The sequence below is a fragment of the Asparagus officinalis genome, chromosome 4 (assembly GCF_001876935.1).
Source record: "Asparagus officinalis chromosome 4, Aspof.V1, whole genome shotgun sequence".
Lineage (NCBI taxonomy): Eukaryota > Viridiplantae > Streptophyta > Magnoliopsida > Asparagales > Asparagaceae > Asparagus > Asparagus officinalis.
The window spans coordinates 61456805-61464120 of record NC_033797.1 but is presented as its reverse complement, the minus strand read 5'-3'; positions in this window follow the sequence as shown (position 1 = coordinate 61464120).

Here is a 7316-nt window from a genome sequence, read left to right as displayed (position 1 = left end):
CACCCTCAAGGAAATTGCCTTTGAATGGTTCAGGAAACTGCCCGCCGGATGTATCCAAAAGTGGGAAGACCTAGAAAGACTATTCCTGTCAAGATTCTTTGAAGAGGATACAAAAGTCTCCATCCATACCCTTCTTGCTACTAAGCAGAAGAAGAAGGAGTCCGTCAAAGCCTATGTCAAAAGGTTCCGATCCATGGCTCTCCGGTGTTCGTCAGGTATGACACAATCTACCTTAGTAGAGACCTGTCGACACAACTTGCAAACCGACCTCCTAGCCCGAATAGGAGTTGCAGAATGCCGTTCCTAGAGACAACTAATCTCTCAAGGCGAGCAGGCTCAAAAAATCATTGTCAGGATCAAAGCTGAAGAACAAAGTAGGCAGGATCAGCCCGAGCAATCGGACCAAGCCTAATCATTTCCTGAGCAACCGAACCTGGCTCACTCTTCCCAGTCAGAAGGGGAAGATACTACGGCCACTGGAGTCAATCCTCTTTAGTAGGATGGCGGGTCCAACAACTATCACGTTAACAGTTACCTCTGATAGTCAAACTCATCAGATAATGGCCTACCTGGTGATGTGACTCTATTCCGACTTCATGAATAGTACCCCACTAAGTGATGTACCTTGTCTACCTCTATTTATTCCCCTGCTAAGTCTTAATCAAGACTGGGGGTTGATTACTTGGAATCCACTGGATTAAGAGTAACGAATCTTTCACATCGTCGAGTTAACATTACACTTCTGACGATCATCATCCCCACAGAGTATGCATTCAATTTGCATCACTCCCAATTTGTCACGTTAACACTACACCTCTGACAAAAATCCACTTATCGACTCTCTTCAATAGAGCGATAAGTCTTCAAAATTGCTTCCATAGCAATATCTTTCTTGTCACGTTAACACTACACCTCTGACAAAATCAACTTATCGACTCTCTCCAATAGAGCGATAAGTTCTCAAAATTGCTTCCATAGCAATATCTTTCTTGTCACGTTAACACTACACCTCTGACAAAAATCCACTTATCGACTCTCTCCAATAGAGCGATAAGTTCTCAAAATTGCTTCCATAGCAATATCTTTCTTGTCACGTTAACACTACACCTCTGACAAAATCCGCTTATCGACTCTCTTCAATGGAGCGATAGGTCCACAAACTCGTCAAGTTAACACCACACCTCTGACGACCAAATCAACTTATCGACTCTCTTCAATAGAGCGATAGGTCCATAAAATACTGTTATGTTAACATAACACCTCTAACAGTCAACCCCCCAATGAACTTGTTAATTCTTTCGGTGTTTCAAGCTACACAGGAAGAAATGACACCAAAAATCCATGCCTTCACGCATGGGGGACTTTATCTCGATCCCTAATTAGAGATAAGTCTGCATCTAACACATGCTGCCGGGTAGCCTATTCCCGCAATAATAGCAAAGCCTACGTATTCAATATCGTAGCAGGTCGTTATTAATAACGCCAAAATCCATGCCTTACACGCATGGGGAATTTTATCCTGAATCCTAAGTAAGGATAAGTCAATGTCTAACACATGTTGCCGGGTAGCCTATTCCCGTAATAATAGCAAAGCCTACGTATTCAATATCGTAGCAGGTCGTTATTAATAACGCCAAAATCCATGCCTTACACGCATGGGGAATTTTATCCTGAATCCTAAGTAGGGATAAGTCAATGTCTAACACACGTTGCCGGTTAGTCTTTTACCGTGAAAAGGACATCAAAATCCATGCCTCACACGCATGGGGGACTTTATCTCGATCCCTAAATAGAGATAAGTCTACGCCTAACACGCGTTGCCGGTTAGTCTTTTCCCGTCAAAATGACAAAGTCTATGTATTCAAAATCATAGCATCAAGACTAAGAGAGTTCATTCTCTTAGCACAACGTTACATGTGGAACGGACCTAGATAATTCACATGCTAGCCCGACTCAAACGGTAGTCGGTAAAGGCTTATCAAATTTGTTGATGGCTGAGGGTTTGCCAAAAATCCTACGCACGTTTGCAGGCCCATCAGCTTAATAGATGTGAGTCGAGACTTAAAACAGATACGCCAAAGACAAGTCTCAAAGACTTAGTCAAAAATGCACAGAAGCCACTCCCATGTCTTAAGTCAAAACGTTGAGGTCAGACCCGCGATACAAAAACCGAACGCCGAGGTCACACCCGCATTCCAAATTCAACATGCAAGGGTGAAACCCGCATCTCAAGTTCAAAATGCAGGGTCCACCCCCATATTCCAGAAGCAGGATTACGGCGCATACCTTCACACAGGTCCTGCATGGAAAATCCCTTCAACCAAGCTGCCTTCGAAGCGAGTGCAGAGAACAACTCCTTTGTGACAAGGAATCAACAGCTCCAAGATCAGAGTTGAGATCCAAAGTATTCCGAAAATTCGTTCCAGTCAACCGCGAACTTTCGAAAACATTGGAGGGGGTTCTGTAGGCTGTCTAAAAATCACAATAGATAGTTGATCCCCCATCAAACACCGATGATGGAAGTTACAATCTGACGACTTCCAGAAGGCTATAATTTGAGGACTTTCACGTAGAAGGCTACAATCTGAGACGATCTTCACGACAACTGATGAAAGCTCTAATTCAACAGCATTCATAATCAACATCGGGAGTTACAATCTGACGACTCTCATATTCTCAAGGAGCCAAGACGAAGATTACAAGAGGACGATCTGTGCAAAGCTCTGGCAAAAGAGACTACAAATTGACGGTCTTTTCATATTAGAATGCAAATATCTCTCAAACCGTGAGGAATTTGGCAAAACGGAGGTAGCAAACCGAAGCCTTCGGCTCAGTTCGGATGGTCACGTCTCATCGAGATAGCCGATTTTCATATATAATTCGTCCAATTCCGACGTACGGTTTGAAAGTTATGACCTGTTCTTCGTAGCAAGTTGTGTTCTGAAGTCCGTCTGCAAGACTGGACTTCGTCAGAACATTGAACTTAGAAACGCAGAGTTAATCGCTAAAATAGCACAACTGTGCGTTTTTAGCCGTTAACAGGCTTAACTCTGCGTTTTCAACATCAAAACGCAGAGTTAATCTCTAAAACAGCACGAACTGTGCGTTTTCAGCCTAGAACAGGCTTAACTCTGTGTTTTTAACATCAAAACGCAGAGTTAATCTCTAAAACAGGCTCAACTGTGCGTTTTCAGCCTAAAACATCCCAACTCTGCGTCTCAGAGTTCATCACGCTGCGCGGCCAGTGCGTTCAGCCACCAGAATAGGCCCAACTCTGCGTTTTTAGTCTAAAAACGCAGAGTTCGGGCCCTGAACGCTATTTTTCAGCGTTTGGCTCGTTCAAAGCACGCAATGAACAGTTCCAGGAACTGTTTTTCCCCCACGATTTGAGGGATTTTCGCCCCACTTAAGAGCGGATTAAGGGGGTAGTTACCACCCTTAATCCCCTATAAATACCAGAAACTCAATTGAGTTGGGGGATCGAATTTTTTCTTATCAACAAAGGGAGATTCGGTCAAAAGGCTGGCATATTTTGGATCTGGGATTTGGCAGCAACAGAGAGCTTTGGAGATCAACGACTTGAAGGAGCTCTTGAATCATTTTGGAAGGCTTTTAATTGAAGCCTTTGAAATTATTCGGCCTTGGCTTATAACCGACTTTCGGTTCAAATCAGCTCTTTTTCAAGAGTTCAAACTCGTTCAGAGTTATCAACACGATCAGAGTTCAAAACCTGCTCTGCAAGTTCTTCTAAAACTCGTCAGAGTTATCAACTCGATCAGAGTTCAAAACTTGCTCTGCAAGTTCTTTTAAAACTCGTTCAGAGTTATCAACTCGTTAAGAGTTATTTTCAAACTTGCCATGCAAGTTCTCCACAGCGTCAAATCGTGAGGAGAAAATCACGTTCCAGTGAATCAAGACGTTCGGATCGTCAACGAGAAGCAAACTCGACGCGAGCATTCGAGGGAGGCATCTCATCGCCACCGTGAAGAACCCAGAATTAAACAAAGGGGAGAATCAAATTCATTCCCCTCTCTTTTGTAATCGGAATCCAAATTGTAATTGATTTTGAGAGGAATACAAGTCAATTTTTCTTTCATTGTCTTTTTACTGCAAATTTCCAACAAACAAAAGATGGCGACTCCGCTGGGGACTAGCTTCTCTGACAAAGAAGTGGTGGTGCAATCCGACGTTCATCTCACTGGAACGACCGTTGAAACTCTGATCATCGAGTTCGATCAAGCCAAGTATTGTAATTTTAGGTTTTGTTGTTGTTTCTGATCTGATATTTGATTTCTTGGATTGCAGTGCCAGGAGATCCAAGCGGGTCTTACGTTTTCTTGGATTACAGTGCAAGAGATCCAAGCGGTAATTTCTTGTCCTTTTTTATTCTTCGGTTCAAAATTGGATTTTGATGGGCTTTAATGTGGATGGCTAAGTTTAATTATCTTTCCTAATATGAAGAAGTTTAATTATCTTTCCTAATATGAATATCAAAATAATGGGGGTTTTCTGATATTTTGAAAATTAAAGGGGGGTTATCTGATAATAGTCCCAAAGTTAATGGGGATTTACTAATATTTAGCCTTTATCTTAACTAAAAATGTTAATTAGTTAGATATATCGAGTTTGTATTGTGTTATATATCATGATTTTATGAATCGGAAGTCGTTACCCCTAGTTTTCTGTCTAATATTGTTGGATGTGAGTCTCTTCTGATATAAACTCACGCAATTCTAGTTGAATGTGAAAATATTTTTTACATCTAAAGAGAATAACATGATTTATGTTAGCAGCATGCTCTACATGCAATAATTATTAGATCTGTCCAGGGAGGATTCCTCTTCTCGTACAGGTTAGGAATACAGTAGTGTATCGTCTATCTTTGTATACTTTACGTATTTTTATTCCTACAAAATTTTGATAACATGTACCGCATTGTTCTCCGTGTACAATAAGCGTATGTTGTTTTGCGTTTCGATCTGTTATCGATGATTGATACGCATTATAACATCCGCACAGTGTACTCGAAGAACAGCGGGTAGGTACTGCCGAAATTTTTAAGAAATAAAAATGCATAAAGATGATGAAAGTAGTTGTAGACACTACTATATACCTAATGGGATAGGTCCATTTCCTATGACAGCCGTTAAAATCTCTTATTAAAAATATGAGCGTTAGATTTTACTCCCACATAATTTATGTTCTGATAATTTCCCTTCGAGATTATTTTAATTTGAATTTTCTTGATGTCGTGAAGAAAGTTAATATCACGCAACCGTTAATTTGATGCGTTGCTAATAAAAATTCACATTACCTAATTATGCTTAATATCATATAGATGAGGATAGTTCCCGATAAACCATGGATCGATATTCCTCGTATTGATAGATGGAGGGATAGTCGATATAAAGATGAAATAAATCAATTCATACAATACGCCTTAGCAGACACACGGAAGTTAAATAGTGATGTCGTGTATTGTCTCTGCTGTTGGTGTAAAAATAGGGCGTTGGTGGATAAAAGTGATTTAAAAAAATACTTAATATCAGGATTTCATGAGGAGTACAAATATTGGACGTTTCATGGGGAAGGATGCCTTGAAGAAATGGAACTGATGGCGGATACCGGTACGTCTGGTGGGAGAATAGATGATACGAGAATAGATGATACACATACGATGCTCGCGGATATGTTAACAGTTCCTAATATAGATCAATCTGAAGATGCCGAGGATGCTGACGAGTCAGGAAATGCTGGGGGCGTGACTAATCATGAGGAGCTGGCGGAGATAATGAAATTAATTGACGACAATGAAAATGATATGTATGAGGGTTGTACCGAGTTCACTAGGTTATCATTTATGCTGCGTCTTTTGCGTATAAAGTCTCTTAGCGGAATGGCAGATAAATATTTTAATATGTTGCCTGTTTGCTGAGAAAAGTCATCCCAAATGGAAAAGAGAGCATACCAGAAAATTATGATAACGCAAAGAAGATTGTTTCCGTTATAGGACTTGATTACAATAAAATCGACGCATGCCCTAATGATTGTATCCTTTACTATAAGGATAACAAAGATCTTCAGGAGTGTCCAATTTGTGGAGTATCACGGTGGGTACAACGCAAAAATTATTCAACACATGGGACAACAAGGTCTATGCTTAAGCAAAAGAAGATTCCAGCAAAGGTCCTGCGTCATTTTCCCTTAATACCAAGGCTAAAACGGTTGTATATGAATAAAGACACTGCTAAGCAAATGAGGTGGCACATGGAAGAACGTACTGATGATGGTAAAATCAGACATCCGGCTGATGCAGAGGCGTGGAAGCATATGGATAGAACTTTTCCTTGGTTTGCGAATGAGTGCAGGAATGTTAGACTAGGTTTGTCTAGCGACGGATTCAATCCATTTGGGATAATGAGTTCTGGTTGGTCTACATGGCCTGTGGTATTAACGCCTTACAACTTACCACCTTGGCTTTGCATGAAACAACCGTATATGATACTTTCATTATTGATACCAGGCAAGCATGCACCAGGCAATGACATAGATGTGTTTTTAGAACCGCTAATTGATGAGTTAAAACAACTCTGGACTGAAGGGGTTATGACTTATGATACTCATGCAAAGCAGTCTTTCAGACTACGTGCTATTTTACTATGGACAATTAATGATTTTCCAGCCTATGTGAATCTTTCAGGTTGGTCTACAAAGGGAACATATGCATGTCCAGTGTGTGGTCCATAATTCAAAGGTCTTTATCTGCAGCACAGTCGAAAGTTTTGTTATTAGTTTAATAGAAGGTGGTTGAACATAAAACACAGGTACAGAACAAAAAAATGGAGCAAGTTTTTTGATGATACTGTTGAGAAGAGAGATGCTCCGCGTCCATTACGTGGAGATCAGATTGTACATTTGCTTGGGAGGTTCCCTGCAGTCAGGTTTGGAAAGAAGCGCTATTCGAAAGAATATTTACTTAGAGTAAGGAACTTGCGTATTAACAAAAGGATACCAAAACGAAAGAGACAAGCACAAGTGGTGAGTGATGGGACTGAAGCCGTAAAATTGCCTTTAGGATGGACAAAATTTAGTATTTTTTTCAACTCCCCTATTGGAAAGAGCTAAAAATATGTTACAACTTGGACGTTATGCACATTGAAAAAAATATTTGTGATAATCTTTTGTCCACACTATTGTAAGATGCTAATAAATCAAAGGATGATCTACGAGCTCGTCGAGATCTAACTGCATTGAACATTAGAGAGGAACTACAGCAAAAAATTATCAAAAATGACAGATTAGAGTTGCCTGCGTCT